At 33.3% G+C, this 24,636-nt stretch overlaps 1 long non-coding RNA gene across 1 annotated transcript; it reads left to right on the plus strand.

The window, feature by feature from the left end:
• Nucleotides 1–17,645: 17,645 nt before the first annotated feature.
• LOC140174201 (uncharacterized) lies at nt 17,646–20,207 on the plus strand. Its single transcript, XR_011863429.1, has 2 exons — nt 17,646–17,808; nt 17,905–20,207. It is a non-coding gene; the product is annotated as an uncharacterized lncRNA (long non-coding RNA).
• The last annotated feature ends 4,429 nt before the right edge of the window (nt 20,208–24,636 follow it).

Genomic DNA, 24,636 nt, shown 5'->3' on the forward strand with positions numbered 1-24,636 from the left:
CAACACCTCGTTATGATTCTTACACTCAATTCAACACGAAATGAGATGACATCATCAAAGAAATCCTCAACTCTAAATTTAAAACCCCCGAGGAAGGCTGGCACCTATGCAGAAGCAAAAAACATGGACAAATCAAAATACTGCACTTTCCATCAGAAACATGGACACACTACTGATGAGTGTGTCATTGCAAAAGACCTCATCGAGCGACTAGCTCGGCAAGGTCACTGGGACAAGTACATCAGCGACCACATGCAACACCGCATACCATTCCCAAATGACAACAGCACGTCAGGACAACACTCCCGAGACAAAGACAGACTGACTTCCAATCACCATGATTAGCCACGAGGGGTAATTAACTGTATATCTAGTGGTTTTGCAGGTGGAGGAATCACAAGCTCGGCACAAAAATGCTCATACCGAGCCATGCTATCGGTAGAGGGTCACCCCACTAAAGGCCGATCTGCATTACATTTCTCTCGAATGACGTTTTAGATATCGGATTTCAATGCAAGCACTATCAATCTAGACGACCCAGTCGTCGTCACCATCCAACTTGGAGATCTCTTTGTACGTAAAGCACTCTTGGACCTAGGAAGTAGTGCCAACGTCCTTTTCTATTCTACTTTCCAAAAAATGAAGCTGAGCAACAACATCATACAATCTTCAACTGGTGACCTAGTCGGATTCTCAGGTGAACGAGTTTCTGTCTTGGGATTTGTGCGGTTAAAAACCACACTTGGTGAGCCGCCCTTATGAAAAACCTTAGACGTTCAGTTTTTAATAGTTGATTGTTTCAGTCCATACAATATCATACTCAGCCAACCTTTTTTAAATAAATTCGGTGCTATTGTGTCTACCATTCATCTTTGTGTTAAGTTTTCTGTGCAGGACGATCTTATTGGAACTATCCACAGTGATAATCGAAAAGCTCGGCAGTGTTACAACACTATCCTGAAAAGAGCCATCCGACCTCCGACGCCATTGATCAACAACGTCTGTAGTTCGGACGAGATTCCAAATCTTGCCAACCTCGACCTAAGGGCTGATATCCTCAAAAGACCAACTCCAACCGAGGAAATGGAGAAAATTTATTTTCATAATAACCCATGCAAATTTACTTATGTAGGTACCACACTAAGCCCAGAGGAAAAAAAGCGTCATTTCAGGAATTTTTACAACAACGCGCCGACTTGTTTGCATGGACATATGATGACATGCCAGGGATAAATCCATCAATTATTTCTCACAAATTGGCTTTGGATCCTGCTTTCCGACCAGTAGCGCAGAACAAGCAAAACCTCGGAGCCGAGAAAAAACAAGCCTCTCTGGAGGAGACGAAGAAGTTGATCAATGCTAATTTCATTCAAGAAATCCGTTTTACAACATGGTTGGGAAATATCGTCATGGTAAAAAAAACATAACGGTAAATGGAGCATGTGTGTTGATTTCACCGATCTCAACAAAACATACCCAAAGGACGCTTATCCTTTACCCTCTATAGATTGTTTAGTAGATAATGCTTCAAGATATCAGACATTAAGCTTTATGGATGCATACTCTAGTGATAACCAGATCTTAATGCACCCATTTGATCAAGATAAAACTGCTTTTATCACTAAATATGGAAATTACTGTTATAAGGCTATTCCATTTGAACTTAAAAATGCAGGAGCAACCTACCAACGCCTTATAGACAAGGTATTCGCAGATCAAATCGGCTGAAACCTAGAAGTTCACGTCGATGAAATGGTGGCAAAAACAAAGCTTGACAAAAATCACTTAGAGGACCTTTTGGAAATATTCAACCAAATTCAACAATATAACATGCGACTTAACCTAGAGAAATGTGCTTTTAGGGTACAAGGCAAAAAATTCCTCGAATTCATGTTAACTAACTGAGGAATCGAAGCAAACCCTGAAAAGTGCCGAGCTATATTGGAGATGGCAAGTCCACAAACAATAAAAGAAGTGCAACGGCTAACAGGGAGACTTGCTGCACTCTCTAGATTTTTACCTTATTTAGCATCTAAATCTTTCTGCTTTTTCCAAACCCTAAAAATGAAAAAACAATTTATTTGGAACGAGGAATGTGAAAATGCTTTCAACAACATAAAACAAATACTCTCCAAACCTCCTATTTTAGAAAAAACCCCATCCAGGGGAAACACTTTATCTATATCTATCTGTCACTAACTCGGCTATAAGCTTTGTTCTTGTTACAGAAAGAAACAAGCAGCAACAACTGATTTACTTCGTCAGCAAATCCCTACAAAATGCCGAACTTCATTTTTCAAAAATTGAAAAGCTCGCCCTAGGGTTAGTTTTCTTGACCCGACGTCTTTGACCTTACTTCCAGAGCCATGTCATTCACGTCACGACCGATCAGCCGCTGAGAGAAATACTGCAAAAGCCCGAACTAGCAGGACGATTGGTAAAATGGTCAGTCGAACTCTCTAAGTTCGACATTCGATATCAAGGCCGAAGTTTAATAAAGTTCCAATGACTTGTGGATTTCTTAGTAGAGTTCACCATACCAAGCACAATGACAAACATTTCACAATGGATCTTATATGTTGATGGTTCGTCAAACCCCTAAGGGTGTGGTGCTGGAGTTTTATTAAAAGAGGGCAATGGTTTTGTTTTAGAGCAATCATTACACCTTTCTTTCAAAGCAAGCAACAACCAGACAGAATATGACGTACTAATTGTCGGCTTAGGGCTTGCCGCCAATCTTAAGATCTCGGATTTATAGGTATACTGTGATTCTTTACTTGTTGTGCAGCAGGTAAATACTCTCTATCAGGTAAAGGACCCACTCTTAGCAAAATATTTGGAAATTGTCAAAAAACTAATTTCCCGATTTTTCAAAATAGAAATAATTCACATACCTCGTTAACACAACAACCGAGCTGACATATTATCAAAGCTCGCCAGCACACAGACGCAAACATCCACCTTATATCTGCCCAGACTCTTACAATCTAGCATTGATCTAACCGATGTTTTAAGTATTGCGCAGGATACAGATTGGCGGACGCCTTACATGCATTACTTATATACCGGAATTATTCTTGAGAATACCAAAAATATACGGCATTTTCACCGACAAGCATCTTATTACACTATATATAACAACTTTTTATATAAACGAGAGTTTTCTTGTCCTTTGCTAAAATGCCTTTCCAGGTCTGAGGCCGATCTCGCACTTGCCGAGGCACATGAAGTCATTTATGGAACACATGTCGGTGCCCGAAGTTTGACATCAAAAATACTGCGGGCAAGTTTCTTTTCGAACACATTACAACAAGACTGCAAGTCAAAGGTAAGAAGCTGCGAAAGCTGCCAAAAACATAGTCCAATCACACACCTCCCAGCCAAAATTCTACCCTTTTTCCGAGGTTAGCTGGCCATTCAATCAGTAGGGACTTGACATCTTCTACCCTTTCCCTTTGGCAGCCGGACAGGTAAAATATCTAATAGTTGGAATTGAGTATTTCTCGAAATGAATAGAAGCACAACCACTTGCAAAAATAACATCACAACAAATTATATCTTTTGTTTGGAAAAGTATTATCTGCAGATTTGGCATACCTCGGCACATTATCACCGATAATGGTCATCAGTTCGCCGATCAAAGATTCACAACATTTTTGCAGTAACTAAAAATCAACAACCACTTCTCATCTGTGGAACACCCACAGAAAAATGGCCTAGCCGAAACTGCCAACAAAGTCATCCTACATGCTTTAAGGAAGAAACTTGATGATGCAAAAGGTCTATGGGTCGAATTATTTCCAAAAGTCATTTGGGGCTACAACACCACTGTCCACTCCACAAAAAGGAAACACCTTTCTGATTAGTGTATCGCTCGGAAGCAATGTTACCAGTTGAAATCTCCCAAGAATTTCGCCGAGCACAAGTCGGCGATCACAGCACACTCCAAATAACCCGCCAACATAAACTAGACGTCATTGAAAAAACTCGGTCTGCAGCAGAGGTAGCACACCGAGCTATGCAATAGCACATAGCTCGGCTTTACAACGAAAGGATAAACCCAAGATCTTTCCAACATAATGATTTGGTCCTAAGAAGAACCGAACAAGCATACAGACCATCACACCACGAAAAACTTGTAGCCAATTGGGAATGCCCTTTCAGAATCACCGAGGTTATACGAAATGGGGCCTATCATCTATAAACATTGAACGGTAAACCTATACCCAACACATGGAACATTTCTTCTTGGAGAGGTTTTAACGAGGCTAGCCTACCTGCACCTTTGAACAAAATGTTCATATAATATATACTCAGTTTCTCAATTTCTTTAACCGATCATTATACTTCCGATGACTACAAAATCGGCAACTAAAAACGTTTTTTAATCATAACTAATGTCTATTTGATTAATCAATATCTCAGAAAAATCCCACCTATAATAACTTCGTGGGAACAGATCCCTCACTGTTATCAAATAACAGTTATCAACAACATACAGTCAATCAAAATAATCAAATAAATTATTCTTCATAAGTAATACCACAAAATTCAAATCCTAAACAAACAAAATAGTTATCAGCAGTCATAAAGCAGCCAAACATGGCATAATGTCAAAGCATCTGAAACAGATAGAAAAGAATGAAAACTATTACAAAGTCAAGAATCTCGATTTAAATTATGATCCCCTTTTTCAGCAACGTCCTTGTCCTCAACTAAGGCTCTGTCACGAACTATTTTTCCAAGATCCATCTGAGACAAATCCTGATCAGGCAATAGAAAGGCGTTGAGAATATCAGATTGTTTACATTTTTCCAAGTCTTTCATCTTTACGGTAACCTCTATCATCTACTCTTGCATGGTAGAAAGGTCAATCTCATTTTTCTTCAATAACTCGGCCTCTTTGTCATATTTATCCTGCACATTTTTTAATTCCTTTTCCTTTTCCGCCAATTTTCCTTCTAACTCAGCAACTAAAATCTTCTTCGCTTCCAATTCCTCGCTCAACCTGCTTGATTCCTCAGAATTCCCCATCTGTTTTTTATGCCTAATTTCTTGAGTGTGACCCAAGCTAGCAAGCCGTAACCTAACCACCTACCAAATTCAAATCCGCATCTTAGAAAGAAGATAAAGATATACATTAAAAACCACAGATCACATACCTGCATAAACTGAATGATTGTCAAATCCCCAACCTCTTCAGCCAAGACCTTGTCAGTTGATGATTGCCCAATTTTACCAGGAACGACCATGTACGAAAAATCTTTTCCCCATAATGACTACCCGTCAACTTCCTCGGCAAAGCCTTGCAACCTTTTCTGATTATTCACAAATGACGTCAGCTCCTCTAAAGAAACCTCCACCTCCTTTTCAGAAACACCTTTGGAGCCATCCAAATCAACAACATCGGTTTTTCTCTTCTTTAGAATAACTTTTCTCCATCCTTGTCGAGGTTGGTTCATCTCACCCTAAACTCCACCCTTATCAGGATTGGATGAAGAAATTTCTTTTTCTAACTTCTTGTTTTTAAAACGAGCCCTCAAAGTTGAGGCAGAAACTCCTGGATATTTCTCTCTTCTCCAAAAAGCAACAAACTATCAGATGCAAAAAAATAATAATAATACAACTTCAAAAACTTACCCAAATATTCAATCACAAACTGTTTATTATCTTCCCAAGGAAGCAAATCAAAAACAGACATCAACCCCACCTCCTTAACAGCTTCTACTAAAAACTCAATCACACACTCATGATGAGGTTAAGAACACCAAAATAAAGGAATACATTCTCATCTAGATAAAATGGGAAATAATCTTCAACAGATTTCACTTTCAAAAATATCTCTTTAAAGTCTTCGAAAGAAGACTTATATAATTTAAAAATAGAAAAACCCGAGGTGCTATTTAGATTCACCCAACCCTCTTTCCAAATCTTTTTTGCTTGAAATAGGGAAAAGAAAAGTTCCAGAGACGGTTTAATCTCCAAGAACTCAAGCAGAATATGAAAGCAAAGTAAAAAGGCCCATCCATTTGGATAAATATGTGATGGTGCAGAGTTCAGTTGTTTCAGAACAACACACTCAAACTTAGAAAACGGAAGTTTCACACGCAACTCCTCTAGTACACAACTATGAATAAAGAAGAACTCGAAGTCTCCCCTTCTGTGAAACACCTGATCAGACCTCGCATACGGCAGCAACTCCACTCGAATACCATAATCCTTTCTAACAAGTTTACGAACATTTATTTCACCCATACTATCAGTATCAACAAACGACGACGCTCTTATCTTAACGTCATCACTAACCCACCCATAGGAACCATCCTCTACTAGAGGTTGATCCGTGTACAAATTTTCATTCTTCATTTCTCAGTTGAAGAAAAAAGCAACAGAGAACACAAAACCAAACAAAACCAGAAACAGTAGCAACGTACCTCTCTTGCTTATAGTTATTTTTGGGAACCCCTCCTTGCTAATAAGAAAACAAAACCTATGACACCTATCTGGATTCCAAAAGTAATCAAACACATGCAAACCCAAAACCACTTCAGTTCCAACAAAAAACCCTACCCGTTAGATGAAATAAGGGCAAACCCCTCAGATCCCTTGGTAAACCCAAACAGCACAAGTGCAACTTCCCAAGCACCATCTCATTTATTACACCACAATCTTCATTTAATTTATCATACATGTCACCTTATCCTTTGTTAATAAAGTATGTTGAGCTGGGGGTCCCATATTCATCATACATGACAAATTATAACTCAGCCATCAATAAGCTCAACTTGCTTTACCAACAGCAGGCTAAGCTTGAGGGCTATGATATGACCATTACACCAGCTACAAATCGGCTTCAAGAGTCATAACTCGGCTAAAACGTTACAACAATTCAATAGAGTCGGTTGAACACAACAAACCATTTTTATACAACATTATTACCTTTTAAAAATAATAACAACAGAAAGCGTAACTGACGATGACCCATCTTATATATAAAGGTATGATATCTCACCTTTAGAATATATAAAACAAACACACAATACTGACTTAAGCATCGGAGTGCCTTTTGCAGGTACACTCCCCTTTTGTTCATACTCTCCACAACGTGGCATCCCTCTGCACAAAAGATTTGGATCTTTGGAGATAATAGCTCGGCGTTGAAGACAACTACTCGGCGCTAATCTTCAAAGCTGAAGTTACGTCCAAGTTATTCATTTAAGAATAGGAGTAGTATTTTTGAAATTAACATTAAATGATATTTAAATTAACTAATTACAAAATTATTTCCAATTTTAAATACAAAGAAAATAAGGATTCCAAATAGTCACGAACACCTCCAACCGGTCTCCCTCTCCCTTTCTCTCTCCCTCTCCATCCTCTCTCATCTGCCGCGCTGCCATAGACACCAGCCGTTGTAGCCTTTAACATCCACTGCCGCGGCGTCACGTGACCTAAAGCCTTCATCAGCGCCGATCGGAACTGTAGCGCCCAACCTACTTCGCGCGTGTCTTCCCGTCGCTGGCAACAGCTGCTTTGGTCGGCCCCGGTCCTGCACCGCTCACCCATTGCGCCCGTTCGTCTTTCGGCGCCGGCCCGTCTACGCGCCAGTAACCTGTGGGGTGCGCGCGCCCTGCGTACGCCTGGCTCCTGCCTCCTTCGTCAGCCAGTTGAAGGCGTGACCGTTGAATGGGTCACGGTCGCATTGGTGTTACGGCCCTCACACCGACCGTCGTCGTCTTCTCCTCATCTGTTCAAGCTTTTTTCCTTTTTTTCATTTTTTCATTTGATGGTTACATCAAATCATAAGACTTATGTGTCAAATTATACACCTTTTTCTTTTTTTAATAAAAACTAAATTGTTGGATGATCATAGTTGCTTCTTCTGTTTATTCATTTCCTTCTTCTTCTATTTTAATGGTCAATTTAGGATGGTCATTTTAGTAGGTATCCTAAATAACAAGTTTTCTGTCAGGTTGAGTTATAGTTTGGCGGTAAGAGAACAAGGGGTGGATATTTACAAAAGATACTTCGACACTCAAGTCAGTAAGTGTATAATAAGTTCTGTAGTGCTGTATCTCAAAAACAATTTCTTACCACCCTTTTATATTTAGGATGAGGTATAAACGGTTATATTTTCCAAGTATTTTGTTTAAATAAGGAATAATAGCATATTAGAGCGTTATAATTTACTTTGGTACTTATTATTGATAACCGACCTGTAGTGTTTATAGCCGAGTTATAACGTATAACCGAGTTATAACAGTCATATCATAGCTCCCAAGCTTGGCCTGGTGATATTTTGATAAAGCAAGTTAAGCTTTAAATGATAAGTTATAACTTGGCGCTTTCAGTCATAGGTATTGAGCTCCTAGTTCAATTTACTTGTTTAAAATAAGTGGAAAAAAGAAATAAATGAAATAAATATAGTCTTGTCATTAAACGTAAAGAGGTCACCGTTCCATTTTCCAATGCAATCAGGGTCGTTGGTTTGAAATGAAGCAATAGTTAGGGTTTTGTGATGGAACTAAATAGGTTTCATAAAGGTAACTTCTCTTTCTTGGAAACGTGTTGGAAAAAAGAGTAATAAAAGTATGAGTGAAAGAGGTGAGTTTTAGTTATTGTTTATTGTACCTCATTCTTTTTCATCTTTTTCATTTTTGTTTTCTGAAAAACAATGGTCGATAAAAAGGGAAAGGGAATATAGAAAGATGTGGATGATGGTTCATACAAGTGGGTTAGTGAGGATGTAAAAATTTTGGGTCTTTATTCGTGGATGATGGTAATGTAGGTAAAATAGATGCATCAAAATTGGTGAAGGCAGAGTCTGGTGTGCAGGTTGAATTGTTACCATGTAATAGGACTGACCATATTTTTCATAGAAAAAATTATTCTAAATACTTTTACATGCATATAGTTGTGTATTAGAAGAAATTTGAGTGAAACTGCCGTTTATTGGGTTTGAATGTGATGTTTTGAAATAATTAAATTGTGCTCCGTCGTAACTTCGTCTAAATGGTTGGACATTTTTGAGGTGTTTTGAAATTTTAATGGAATTTTTGGAAATAAAACCTTCGATTGAGTTGTTTTTTTCTTTATTTCAAGTTAAAGAAATTTGGAAAGAGATTTGTGTTAATCTGAATAGCTCTCCTGATTTTGCTATTTTCAAATTGAATGAATCCTCCTTCAAAGATTTTTAAAAAATGTTCCTTAAAGTAAAATTAGTAGATAAAATTTTTTGTTTTTACCTAGACGAGCACCTCAGTAAAAAGTTTTCTTTGTTTTGGTATTCACAACCATAACACATTTTAGGTCCAGAAGAGATAAGTGCTAGGAATGAATGCATAATATATTATCTGGTGGGGGTTGTTGATAGAAAAATTTTATTTTTCATTTTTGATCTGCTTCCATGTGAAGAGGATAGAATGTTTGTGGTGAACTATCTTGTTAAGAGTTTATAAAGTGTATGATAATTCGAATATGTGACTATTTTTGAAACTGTTTTTCTTTGTTTTATAGGCGGAAAGTTTCTAGGAGTCTCAACGGCGAGCTTAAGAGCTCGTTTGAAGATGAAAAATGTTGAAAAAGAGTGTTCATCATCGAACCCTAGTAAGGTAGATGGAAAGGGGGAGGTTAATCAACTAGTTTAAAAAAAAGAATATTATATTTTAGCAGAGGAAAACCGACTTTATTCATGATAACGATTTAATGGAGAAGAAAAAAGAAAATTCTCTGGAAGAGCAAACTGCTTTTGTGATCAAACAGGAGAGATTGCACGACTTTGTTGAGAGTGGTGATGGTTCCTCAGTGTCGGATAAAAATTTTCCTTTTTTGGTTGTTGCCAATGAGGTGTTTTAGTCAACTTCTGACGTGACCTTGGCTAATGAGGTTGGAGATGAGACCATTCATCAATATCTTCAGGTATGACTTTAGTATCATAATAGATGATGAGTTTTGAGTTTATATAACTCTTTATTTGTTTTGACGTAGATGATCGGCTTTTGGATTGCAAATATCGGTCGGAGTCAAGAGAGAAAGCATAAAAAGTTGTTAAAGAAGATTGATGAGTCAATAAACTTGAAGGAAGAGTTAGAGCTGAAGAAAAATTTGATTGATGATTTAAAAAAGAAGTTTGGTAAAAAGGAAGAAAAATTGAAATTAGTTAAGAATAACTATGAGAAAGATTTAGATCTGCTGAAAAAAAAGGGAGCGATCTTTCTAACATGAAAAATCAAATGATTGAAGTGATTGTCAAGTTGAAGAACATGAAGAAAAGTAAGGAAACTGGAATTTTAGATGTGTTTGCTGAAGAGTTTGAACGTGTAGTGACACAACCAAAGTTTTTGGCTCTGGATAATAATTTCTCTCAAATGGATCCAGGAAAGTGGTGCATAATTGATTGTTAGTAGATGATTATGAAGCTACCGAGGAAGAATATGAAAACTTGGCAGAGTGATTTGCAGTTTCTATTTGCATTTTGATTTTATGCTATTATTTTGTAGTATTTTGCTCATCAAACTTGTGATGATTTAAATTTGACATTTGCTAAGTATTTTGACTTATTTGGATATGTAACAGTTAGTTGTGGAATTGCTAGATGATATTTTGATAATGTTGACTGTTTTGATATTTTGAGGAGGATTGATTAGATCAATGAATGATTTATCAGCCAGTGATAAGTAAGTTGGTAGATTTAAAAATTTTGGCTATATTGCCAGAAGTTGGTATTATGCTATACCAATTTTCTTTTCATTTTACTTATAGGTTATTTGATAAAAATTCAGCTCAGTGTTTGATAAGAATTACTATTGCGAGTTTGTCAATGATTTAGAATTATCGATTTTTGTTGGTAAATTTTGTTTTGTAAACATTTTGATTCTAGTTGTGTCAAATTTACCACTAGTGAATAAAGTTTTGACATTTTGAACATCTGATCGGTAGAATGGTTTGAATCATAATTGTATATTAGAGAAATGATTCATAGAGCTGCTTGTTATAGTTATAGATCGGATTGTTATAGGCCGTTTACTAAAAAATGAATGAACGAAAAGGTCGGATTTTAGATCATGGTAATAGAGTGTTATTAGACTTTTAGTTACAAAGGTCCAGGTAGGCCTGCCTCATTAAAATCTTTCCAAGAAAAATCTTTTGTTTCGAAAAAACTCATGTGAGTAGAAAAAAAGTATAAACATAACCCTGTCTTTTAGCTATAATATTGTTTTAAAGAAGAGACATTCCAAGTAATAGGTAAAGTGTACTATCTAAAGATTGAAGACGTTATGCGCTATTTTCTAGAACTTCAACAACTTGGAATGGGCCCTCCCATTTGGCTGCCCATTTTTCATGAGATGGAGGTCGTCTGGCCTGTTCGGTCTTTCTGAGTACGAGGTCGCCAGTTTGAAATGATCAGGGGAGAGACCTTCTGATTGGGCCACTAAGCTATGTTACGTTGTATTGCTCGATGATGAAGAGTAGCTATATCTCGGATTTCTTCAATGGAATCCAAATCCAATCACTGATCTTCTGATTGTAAGTGTTGGTCAGTAATTTGAGTTTGCAACGATGATTGGGAGACCTCTAAGGGATCATTGCGTTAGACCCATAAACCAAGCGAAAGGGAGTTTTCTTGGTGGTGGAGTGTATAGTAGTGTTGTATTTTCAAAGATTTTCTGGGATTAACTCGGCCCAAAGTCCTTTAGCATTGTCCAATTTCCTGCTCAAAGCATGTGGAACTACTTTGTTTGCTACTTCAGCTAATCCATTAGTTTGTGGATGTTCAACTGAAGAGAAATGTTGATGGATTTTTTTTGTTTTGTAAAAAAGACATCAAACTATGATCGACAAACTGACGACCATTGTCAGTGATAATGTATTGTGGTATGCCAAATCTACATATAATGCATTTTCAAACAAATGAAATCATTTGTTGAGATGTGATTTAAGCTAATGGTTGTACCTCAATCCATTTAGATAAATAACCAACAGCAACTACAAAAAATTTGATTTGACCTGGTGCAATAGAGAATGGACCAAGAATATTAATTTTTCATTGGTAAAAAGGCCAACTTACTTCAGTGTTATGTAATAATTAGGCTGGTACATGTATTTGCAGAGCATATTGCTGCCACTATGTACAAGTTTTTGCTTTTTCAAAACAGTCTTTTTATGTAAACTCATCCAGAAAAAACCAACACAAAGTATTTTAGAAGATAGGCTCCAACCTCCTACATGCGTGCCGCAGATGCCGTCATGGGCTTTAGTTAAAGCAAGATCAGCTTCCGATATATTCAAACATTTTAAAAGTGGACGAGTATAACCTTGTCTATTAGGATATTATCTAACAATGTTAAGAAAAAAGCTTGTCGTCGAAATTTTTTAAAGTCGTCAACTCCAGGTGGAATATTTCCAGTTTTTAGATATTGGATATAAGGACAATGATAATCATTAGTCTAAGTCATGCTTAAAACATCAGTTAGATTTATGCTTAGTGTAGCTAAAGTGGATTGTAAAAGGATCAAAGTGTGTGATTGTGTACTTGCTAGTTTAGATAAAATGCCAGCTCTGTGATTTTGATCCCTCATAATATGATGAATTTCAATTTTGGAAAACAAAAAAAGAGAGATTTGACACTTTCTAAATACTTTGCTAAAAGATAATCTTTTCCATGAAATAATTGGTTTACCGGTTGCACCACTAGGAGAGAATCACAGTGTACCTTTAATTTGGAAATGTTTAGTTACATTGCCAACCTTATGCCGGCAATGAGTGTTTCGTACTCAACTTGATTGTTGCTTACCGTAAAGGAGAAGTGTAGCGAATAATTTAAAACAATTCCATTAGCATCTTCAAGAAGGATTCCAGCTCCACATCTTTTTGGATTAGAAGCATCATCTACATAAAGGGTCCATTCAAGAGAATGATCCTCAGAATTAGGAGCAATGAATTCGTCGATGAAATCTGCTAGGTATTGTGATTTGATGAATCCTCGGCTTTGGTACTAGATATCAAACTCAGATAGCTTATTAGACCATTTTATTAGTCGTCTAGCTAATTCTAGTTTTGTTAGCATTTGTCCTAGTGGCTGCTCAGTCCGAAAATTAAAAATATGACTTTGGATATAAGGTCGGAGACATCTAGGTTAAAATACCAATGCCAAAGTGAGTTTTTCTATTTTTGGATAACAAAACTCGGTATTTTGTAGTGATTTGCCAACAAAGTAAACAAGCTTTTGCACCTCACTCCTTTCTGTAACAAGAACAGAACTAATAGCCCAGCTAGTGATGGTTAAATAAAGATAAAGTTCCTCCCATATTCAGACTTTTGCAAAATCGGAGGTTTTGAAAGAATAACTTTGAGGTTTGAAAAAGCAATTTCACATTCATTATCCCAATTAAAATTGTTTTTCTTTTTGGGTGATTTAAAAAAAGGAAGAAGACTTAGAAGTTAAACAAGGTAAAAATCTTGATAAGGCAGCAAATCTCCCTGTTAATTGTTGGACCTCCTTTATTGTTTGAGGACTCTACATTTCAATACGGCTCGGTATTTATCAGGACTTGCCTCTATACCTCGGTTTGTAAGCAAAAAGTGGAGAAATTTACCTTTTTGGACACTAAAGATAATTTTTTTGGAGTTTATTCGCATGTTGTATTTTTTTATTTGCGCAAAAATCTCCACAAGGTCGTCCACGTGAGACTCGCCGATCTTGGGTTTTTGCTACCATATCGTCAACATAGACCTTCATGTTCTGACCAATTTGTTTTGCAAAAATCTTACCCATAAGTCATTGATAAGTAGCCCTTGCATTCTTAAGGCCAAAAGGCATAACTTTATAGCAAAAATTATCATATTCAATTATAAAGACATATTTATCTTGATCTGAAAGATGCATCTAGATTTGGTTATATCCAGAATATACATCCATAAATCTTAAAGTGCCAAAACCAAATGAATCTTTGGGGCGTGCTTTGATTAAATCAGTGGAGTCAACACACATGCGCCATTTACCATTATATTTTTTTTTACCATAATGAAGGTTGTGGTTGGGCGGGAGGAAGAGAAGGACTACCTTCGCGTGGTTGTTGACGTTGTCTTTTGCGGTGAGGAGATGCCGTCAATTGCTTCGTCGGGAAGCACGGACGGCATAGGGTCGGGGTCAAGAGCTTTGGATGCGCGGGGTAACGACGGTGCTCGAAACTCCGTTCGGGAGGTCGTGGTCGTCGTCGCCAGCGAAGAGGTCTGGAGAACGTGTAGTACTTGGTCGACGGCGCTCGAAACTCCCTTCATGGTTGCTGTGGTTGTCATCGCCGGCGAGTTGACAAGCGGCGGTTTGCTGCGGATGGAAGCTCGTCGGCGCCGGTTGGGAGGCTGGCAGCGCAGCTGCGTGGGTGTCTTTTTAGAGATAGATGAGACAGATGAGAGGATGTTAATGAAGGAGGGGTAGACTGAAGATGATGGTGGGATCTGGAATGGAAAAAAGAGAATGGAATTTAATTTTTTATTTTATAATTTTTATTTTATTTTAAAATTTTAAAATTTATTTTTTGTAAAGGTAAAAAGGATAATTTTATAACGTTTTATAACGTTGAGAATAATTTTAATACAAAAAATATCAAAAACAATTTTAATTTTGACCCCAAATTTTAGGGACGAAAAAAGTCCATAACCCTATTTTTTATTTTGAAAGTCCTAAGGCTTTGTTTAGAGAGTCTGTGTTATATATATAGCATGTTATGCATAGCTCCACAAGATAAGAAAAAAATTTTCTTTCACTATGTAATAAAAAATATTTTTCAGATATTCTTTTACTTATTCGTTCTAGTTCTTCTTTTATTTTTCATGTTCTAGTTTTTTTGTTATATATAGAAATTATATAACATTGCTTTTTTATAATGACAGCTACTCCAAATCTCTTTAACTAGTTCTCTGAAATATTAGAAAGTGAATATATAAAAAATTAATATAATTAATTTTTTAGATTAAAGATTGATGAACTATATTGGCTATATAGCATTTCTTTTTATCAGTTTAGAAAAAGATTTTATATTTTTGTTATTTATATTAAAAATATAATTATTTATGTGTCTCTTTTTAAAATTTAAAAATTTTTAAAATAAATAATTTTATAATATAATATTAAAAAATTTAATTTTTATTAATCTAAAAAAATAATCATGATAATTTCAATATAAAATAAAAAATTACTTAATCATATCTCTTTTATTGATTAAAATTTTTAAAATAAATAATTTTATGACAATTGAATGACAAAGATGTGCAAACCACTAGTAGGCACTAAGTATTCCAACTCAAATTTAATTTGTTGCATTGGATAGATCAGATGCATCATCTATGGTCAATTACTATAGGATCCCGCTAGGGAGATAATGAACTATTTGTACAATGTGTACAATGGCTATTGAGTTATGAAATGAACATCCCCGTTACTAATTAGAATAACCATCCGAGTATAAGGAATAATAAACATCTTCTCGAAATCCCAAAAACTTCAGCTGATGGAAAAATATAACACTAATAATTATATCTCTAATACTCCATAAACCTCCGTTGTATACATTGTATAAATATTTCATTGGCTCCTCATACTTTCCCATTACTATATACATCAATAACGCATATGTGCAGTGGTTGGCGTAGATTATTCCCCATACATACATATAATATCATGCTGTATATATTTTTTCCATGATCCATGATGTGTTTCTTTTCTTTATTTAGGTATACATTTTTATTCCATTATTATTGTCCATCCTGCACTATGCATATATATCAGTGACTTGAACTTGGACGATTACAGTCATCAACAGGTAGAACTTTGCAGCTTATATATTTCTTTTGAGATTTGTGCTTGAAAATCGTCCCTACTTTTGGATGCATCTATGTTTTGAAAGATTAGTAGGATGTTTAAAGTTAATTAATTTCCAAGACCCACTAATAGTTAAGACTTAAGAGCAGTCTTTCTATATTTTTATGCCACTTCTAATATTGATTCTAGAAACTAATATAAGAATTTATGTTATATATACTTCTATTCTCGTTAGTAGTTGTTTTTATCTTTTAGTTCGAATATTTTCGATGATAATAGTGAGAACAATCTTCATATAATAAAATAATATCTAAAATGAGATATAATTTTGAATGATTTGTACAAAATTTTATATTATTCATCCAGCCATATTTTTTGTTAATTTAATATACATAATTATTTTTAGTATGTCTATTCTACAATATAATGATTATGATATTTTAAAAAGTGCATAAAATACTGTTTTTATTATTTAGTAATATTTTTTTAAAAATAATACTAAAAAAATCTTATCAAAATATAAAAAAATATATAATTTTAATTTTAATAACACTTGTATAACCGTTATGATCATTAGAATTATATATATAACAAACTTACCAAACATGGTCTATATATAGTACTTTATATATGGAGAGCATGCATAATTAGCATTTGCTATTGTGAATAATTTTTTGAACTCTTATTATAAAATATAAAATTATTGTTACATGATGTCAAAAAGATAAGATCAACTAACCACGCATGCACCCTCCAAATGCATGCATGAAGATGAATATCGGTTGCAAATTGTCTTCTAAATCAAATAATAACAGTGTGTACACTGTACTACCTAGCTAGTGGCTCGGGGAAATACCTATACTCAATAATTTAATTTTCATTTATTTATTCTTTTTCTCCTTAGGTGTATAGGGTTGGGGAGTTGCGGGGAGATGAACTTTGCCAAAGTGCCATGATATTAATGATGGGATCTTGGTCTTTGCAGGAAAAAAATATTCATTGGTTGGTGTTAACAGCTTGATGATTGCGACATTAATTTTTGTTTTATTTAACATTCGACATGACTACACATGAATTAGTGTATTACACAACTCTGCATTCAACAACTACTACTATTATTATTGTTGTTATTGTTTTTTTCAAGCCTAGGAAGAAAGATGTCAAAGCAGCAACATTTATCGGTGAACAAATCAAATCAATCTTTGTTTCTAGTGGCAATAATAAATTAATGGTGTTGTTTTGGGGGAACAATAAACTAAAAGTGGATCTTTTTTTTTTTGGTGCGGAGTTTCAAAAACTTCAGGAAAATAAAGTGTGATTTGAATGATTTTGAGAACTGAGCATTGGTTACTGAATTAATCCGGTTTAAATCTATCTGTGTCTAGCAATTCTATTAATTATGTTAGCATACTATGCTTGAGGTAAAGCACTACGATTAATTAATCGCTTCATTAATTAATTTAATTATTTAAAATAAGGTCTAAAAATTTAGAATATTAATTAAAAAAATTTAAATATAATTGTTGGATTCAATAGATTTTTTTGAATTGAAAAATGTAATGTTTTGTGAAAAATTACGTAAAAATACGTATCAATAAATTAGCCAGTAGTACCGACTTAAATATGTCCAATACTGTGTGAGAACAGTAAAAATGGTAAAAAAAAACTTAGAATTTTAGTTAAAGTTAAAAATCGAACGCTAATTCTAAAAGTTTGGCCTAATTGGGCCAAAAATATTAACGAGTTAGACCGGATTCAAGTTGGACCTAAGCCCAATATATATAAGTGTCTAAATAAACTCAATTAAGCTGTTAACACACTTAAACCCAACCCTAGTAGCTGAAAAAGAAGAGTGAAGGAAAGAGAAAAATACTATTCACTCCTCTCTTCAATTGGCTATAACTTAAGCTACGGAGTTCCGATTCGCGTACTGTTTGCGGCTACGCGAAACTCTTTCCGAACCCGTTTGTTCTATTCAACTTGTATAGGTAAGATCTCGAATTTCACTCCCCATTCTTCTTCTCTAAGAAATTCAAAATTTAAGGTTTTGGTTTTGAGTGGATTTTGTGTTTTCAATTGATTAGGTGGTATCTAAGGTTGAGCAATTGGTGGTTTGTGCCCCCAAACACCATCGGAAAAGATAAGTAAACTCTTTACCCTTGTGAAATTGTGTATTTAGAAACCCTAGGTATTAATTTGTGATAAATTATATATGTCTAACTTGAAATTGTGATTATTGGAGCATTGGTTCTTGAATTGGTGGCTTGTTGGTGAGTTAAGGTTTGTCGGAGTCCAATTTTAGTGTTTTGCACATATTGGGAGTCGGTCAATGTACGGTTTCGATTTTCTCTATATAATATGTAATATTTCTGGACACTTAGACTAATAGACCATTGGATAGGATTGAATGGTTGATAGTGGACTATGATTATTGATACTTGTGATGATTTTGGTGAATTATGATGAAATATAATGAATTGTGTTGGTGAATAGTTAAATTGTGTAAGATTGGGAATGTTGAAATCTTGATTTAGAACTTGTAATATTTTGATGAATTATGTTAGAAAAATTGGATGAAATAGGTTTAAATCGATAGAGGAAGTCAATTAGTAAGTGAAAAAATATATGGTTGTGATTGTGGAACATAAATTGTGAGAATTTATGTGCAATAGAATGTTTATGAAATGATTTTTGTTAAGGAGTTTGGAAAATTTGAGAACCTTGCTGATTTTTGTGAAAACCTTGTTTTACTGAACTTTGGCGGATCATAACTTAAGCTTAAATTTTTTAAATTGGTTGAAGTTTGTCTTAGATTAAAGTTCATTTAGAGATCTTTAAATTGATATAAAGTTTAAGGAAAATAGAATTTTGTAGAGGAAGTTATGAACGTTTAAAGTTTGGTGTTTAAAACTGATTTCTGCAACTTTACAGAATTTCACAAATCTGGGATGGCATGCGTATGCGAGCACCCTCATACGCGGGTATGCATCTCTGCCAGGGCCTCATGCGTACGCAGCCTAGGCATGCGTACATGAGATGGGCCAACAAAAGGAAATGCGCACGTGGCCTCCAACACCATACGCGGGTGATGGTTTCTGTCCATCACCCTGCGTACGCGACTCCTGGATGCGTACGCATGATGGTCCAAAACTGAAGTGTACGTACACACACTTGGGCATGCGTATGCACTTGTTCTGTTTTATTGAAAAATTATTTTTCTCTTGTTTTTAAGATTCTCTAGCTTTCCAAACTTTCTTTAAGTACTGTTTAGGAATACTATCTAGTACTTAGGCTCTAATACTTCTAAGGATGAGTTAGTGACTTAATTTAGCGAATTTCTGTATGAATCTAGAAGATGGAGACTTATGTTTTTGGAGTACTGAGGATGAAATTAGTGGAGTGAGATGGCAGAGTACTGTAATGATGATTGTGCGATGGATTGTGGAATTACAGACTGTTGATGGTTGAGACGAGTCTAGGACTCGAGATTAAAGTAATGACTTTACTGAGTACTGAGAATTATTTTTGAAAATCACTGATATTTTGTTTTATACTAAGATTGTTGAGATGCTATGCGCCTGGCAAGGACGGTGGTCAATCCCACTTGTCGAGGTCGCGGCGGCGTAAGAACGGTGGTTAATCCCGCTTACGTTGAGATGTGAGGTGTGTGGCAGAATATCCCGCTTGCATCTTTTCGGATCACAAGAGTGTGCCCGACACTATATCCGTGGAGGGGGGAGGGGATCCCACTTTTATTTGTGATCGAAATTCCCATGGGAATGTGTCGGGTTGGCAGTTGAACTGACAATGTGATATCACAGTCAAATAAGACAGGCATTCATCATGCGCATATTCTATATGTTTGGTTGTTTTGCCGACTTACAATTTTTGCCTAATTGTATAACATGCTTAATTGTTTCTTGAATTACTTGCTATAGATGATTATACTTGTGTTTTACTTGCATTGCTATTACTTGTATTTTCTAGTGGGATCGAGGAGATTCGAAAGGCGGTGACAATGGAATCGCATGGTGGTTAGGCTGGTGAAAGCTGTGATACAACAATGTATCTGATACCAATTTGAATCTGTGTCAAGATACCAATTTAAATCTGCTATTGATTGAGGAACATCCATATAAGTTGAAGAATTATGAAAAGATGATGTTGGAGGAGGTGGTGCAGGGGATGCTGCAGAGATTTGTGATGCAAAAGTAGAATTGGATGAAGAATTCGGTCTAAAACGTTGATTTGATGCTTGAGAAGGTGGTGGTAGTTCTTGCTTAAATCTATGAAACAATATCATACAATGTGTCCAATTCGACCACATACTTGGCATTGTGGTTTTAAGGATGAAAAAAAAGATTTTTCTTTTCTTTGAAATCTGCTATCCCTACCTCTTCTGTCAGCACTTTTTCTGTCAGTTAATTTTTTACCAAAAAATTTGTATGTACTAAAGTTTTCTTGAGCTCTAAATTTTTTATTTAAATCATCATGTGACAGAATTAAATTTTTTACCTCAAATAGAGAATAAAAATCTAATTTAAAGTTAACTGTAAATAGAAGCATTTGATACTCAGCAGTGAGTCTTTCAAGCAAAGTTTCAAAATATTGTTGAGAAGTAAGAGGACTTCCCAAAGCTATTAAATAATTTGTCAGTCTTGATCTTGAAGACATAACCCATTGCTGAAAGACCATGCTTCTTGGTGAGTTTTAGTTGTGACTTTCACTGATTTATTTTATAATCTGTGAACTTGCTGAAATAATCTTCAATCTTCTGCCAAATCTAATAAGAAAATTGAAGTCCTATCATTTTATTATTGAAAGATGTGTCCATATAGAAGCTAGCATCCAAGATATTAAATTGTAATCCTCCTGTCTCCTTTGTTTTTTATAGGAAAGAAATGCAGTATACATATACACTAGTGACAAGTCAAAAAAAGTAAGAGATCAAAGTCAACTAACTAACAAATTCTATGACTAACAATCCGTTTTTGATATTCTATTAATTTTATTAGCATACTATGCTTGACAAATTTGTGAAACTGTAACTTACGTGAGATTTCCATAGAGCAATGTAGCTCTTTTTTATATGAGGGAGTGATATATAGTTAGAGAAATATTTTGTCAAAATAGTATTTATGCACCTAATAAATAAGTATTTTGCTTTTATTCATCTAATTTAGTATTTTACCACTATTATGAAGAATATAATATGGTGTCACGTATTTATTCTTTTTATTTCTATTTTTATTTTCTTCACATTTAAATTCAATATATGTTTTAATTATACACATCCATTTAGGTGTTTAACTATCATCACCCATTTTTAACATTATGAAAGGATATAACTAAATAATACACATCTAAGAATAAAATGAATCAAAAGTCTAAAGAGTAATCAATATAAATAATACATTTCATAATTATGAATAATATATCCTATCTAATAAAGAAAGTCAACGACCCAGAATTGTCGTTTTATTGCTTTTTTTTATGATATAACTATACATTTTATACTACTTAAAGTATTTATATATTATAATAATTTTATTAAATTAAATTTATGCAAAACAATTTTTAAGTGTCTAAACTTAATCATGAAAAAAAATAAATTTAAATGAAAAAGGTTTTATTTTTATTTTTTTGTAAATCTAATTATGTGACCAATAAAAAAGTTTTATCTTGATTACTACATACAAAAACTTAATTTTTAATTAGTGAATATTATTTAATTTTTTATTGTAAAATTATTTTTTTAATCTTCACTTCTTTCAAAATATTTAGAATTTAAGATTGAACAATGCTATATAAACAACTAATAAAGGTATTTTTATACTTAATTTTAAACCCTAAATTCTAAACTTTAAATCCTAATAGTATAAAATAAAATATAAATCTAAAATATTAACTAATATTAATAAAAATATTAACCTTTAACATTTCTCTATCTTTGAGATTATTTGGAATTTAGAATTTACAGTTTAAAAAGATAATTAATAAATATGAACATCAAAAGATAATTAAAAAAATACTAATATTAACTTAAAAAATTTAGTTCTAGCTTGATTATTCTTACATAAATACAAATAAAGTATAAGATATTGTTATAAATAATAATTCGCACTCTATTTGTGAATAATCAGTATCCATCTACATATCAAAAAATAAAATACAATAGCACTTGACAGGATATGTATGTATAGCTAATAAAATATAAACCTCATTTAAATTAGATACTCACATATTCCCCAAGAAATAAACAATAAGAAAATAATATATACTTTTAAAGAAGTATTTTACTTTTATTATTAAGATCATAATTATCACACACGATTATTTTTTTTAGAATCATGCTACAAGGAGTCAATGGAATATTTGTCCAATGTGTACAATGAGCTATTTATTTGGTTCAATATGAGTTAAAAAATGAATATTTAGAATAAAATACTACTAATTTTTTAAACACAATACACTCATATTTTCTAGAATAAGCATTCGAGTACCAGAAATAATAAACATCTGATATCTTATTGAATCGAACATTCCTGTACCACCATTATATACATTATATAGATACTTCATTAACTCTCTATACTTTCTCTTTTATAATATCTTATCCACTTATACACTATTGTGCTTGCCACAAGGACAAATATGGGTTCATCCATATCACAGATACACACAACACCCACTATCCGTAAAGTTATCCCAACTCATGCATTTTATCCTTCTTTTTTTTTTCTTCTTTGCCATCAAAACTTCCCGTATATGAAATTTACCCAGAGTTTCAATAACTTTATTTTAGACACGTTAGCTTAATATGGAAATAAAATTATGCCTACTACTAGCTGTATTGTATTAAGGTAAAAGGTTTTCCAACGATTTCATTTTAGTGTCAAAAGCTTTCTTAAATTTGTTCTTAGCTTGTTCTAGAAGAAGGGACTACTTAGATCCTAAGATGGGCAGACACTTCAACTTTGGTGGCGGACTTCGAGTGATCAACTGGGAAACTCAAGAGGCCGGAGTGGTTTACTTATTACAAACTTTAATGGTCAAATTTGTTGTATTTTTTTTAAAAATTTAAATGAATAAAAAGAGATATATGAATAACTATATTTTTGACACGTCTTTTAATATAAGATTTTTTTTTAGATTTATATAACTTTTTACATAGACATTTTTTTAATTATTTATTTTATTCTATTTTTTAAAAAATAATAATTAAATTTTAGACTTTTTGATAATAAAAATTTTAATATCATATTATAAAATTATTTTTTTAAAATTTAAATTAATAAAAATATTTACACAATAATTATATTTCTAATAAAAATGAGAAAAAAATCTAAGAAATAAATATAAAATAAACATGTAAATAGATTAGTAATATGATCACTATGTATAGGATATGATAAATGTGAAGAAAATATATGGGAATCGAGAGAATTAATTTGAAAAACTGTGAATTCTCTACATCTTTCTAATAATTTTTTTATTATAAAATCATTTTTTTTTCAATTGCTTACATTTTTAGTAAGAATTTTTTTTAGATTTATTTATTTTTTATATAAATCTTTTTCATTTATTTTATGCTATTTTTTTTAGGTTCACCAAATTAAATTTTAAATTTTTGAATATAAAATTTTGATATTATATCATAAAATTATTTTTTAAAAGTTTAAATAAATAAGAAAAAAAGACAATTTAAATATTTATATTTTTAATATTTTTTAACTATTAATAAATCAATATTTTTTAATTTTTCTTTTTTTCTCCACAATAATAATTTAAACTTATATTTTTGTCCATCCACTAGTTTATATATTGATTGATTGTTGATGAAAAGAAATATAGTTTTCTAACAAAATCATTAATTATAATGCTAACACGTGTTGTGAAAGATGAACCAAATGAATGGCATAAGAGAATGTAATAGAAACCACGTATTTATTTTTTCCACTCACACACATATAGTGAGATTCTGTGCTCAATTCAAGTGCAGAAGAAACAAAAATACTATTAGTACATTAAAATTAATTATTAATATATATTTATATAAATATAAATATATTTTAATTTATTTTTTATATATATTTGTATTTTAATATTTATTTTATATTAATAATTATTTTTTATTATTAATTTTAATATACACATGATATAATCGAAAAAGAAAACATATCTTAATTATGTCCACTAATTAATCTCAAATGTCAATGGTAATGCATTCAGCAAATCACTAAGAATATATCAACGCAAAAAACAAAACGAAAAAGCAATCCTAACCCTAATAATAGGTTGAAAGTGTTGAGAGTATAGAGCACATAGCATCATATATGGAACGTTACAAGGCCAGGGGGAGGGAATGGAATTTCCGATCCATGTTCAAGATTTTGATGTTGTTGCTATTCTAATATGATTTTATCATATAATTGTAACATAATTCATCACTAGCTACTTCAGTTTTAAGATAGTGACATAAGCCCTTTTATTTTTCCCCTTAATTGACATCTTTCTAGCTTTTCTCTCTCTTTGAGTGATGCTATATTAGGCTTAACACACTCCTTACCAAGGCCAATAATTAATTAAGAATTGAGAGCAATGGTTCTAGTTTTTATGAAATGACAAAAGCTAAAATGTTATTTCTAAAGAGAATTATATTGGGAATATCTTTTAGTTTTGATTATCATAAATGCTAAAATTTAATTCATTATTATTATTATTATTATTATTATTATTATTATTATTATTATTATTATTATTTGAATGTCTATGTCCTAAAGGAGTCTCCTAATACAGCCATAAAAAGCTAAATT

The sequence above is a fragment of the Arachis hypogaea genome, chromosome 7 (assembly GCF_003086295.3).
Source record: "Arachis hypogaea cultivar Tifrunner chromosome 7, arahy.Tifrunner.gnm2.J5K5, whole genome shotgun sequence".
In the NCBI taxonomy this organism is placed as follows: domain Eukaryota; kingdom Viridiplantae; phylum Streptophyta; class Magnoliopsida; order Fabales; family Fabaceae; genus Arachis; species Arachis hypogaea.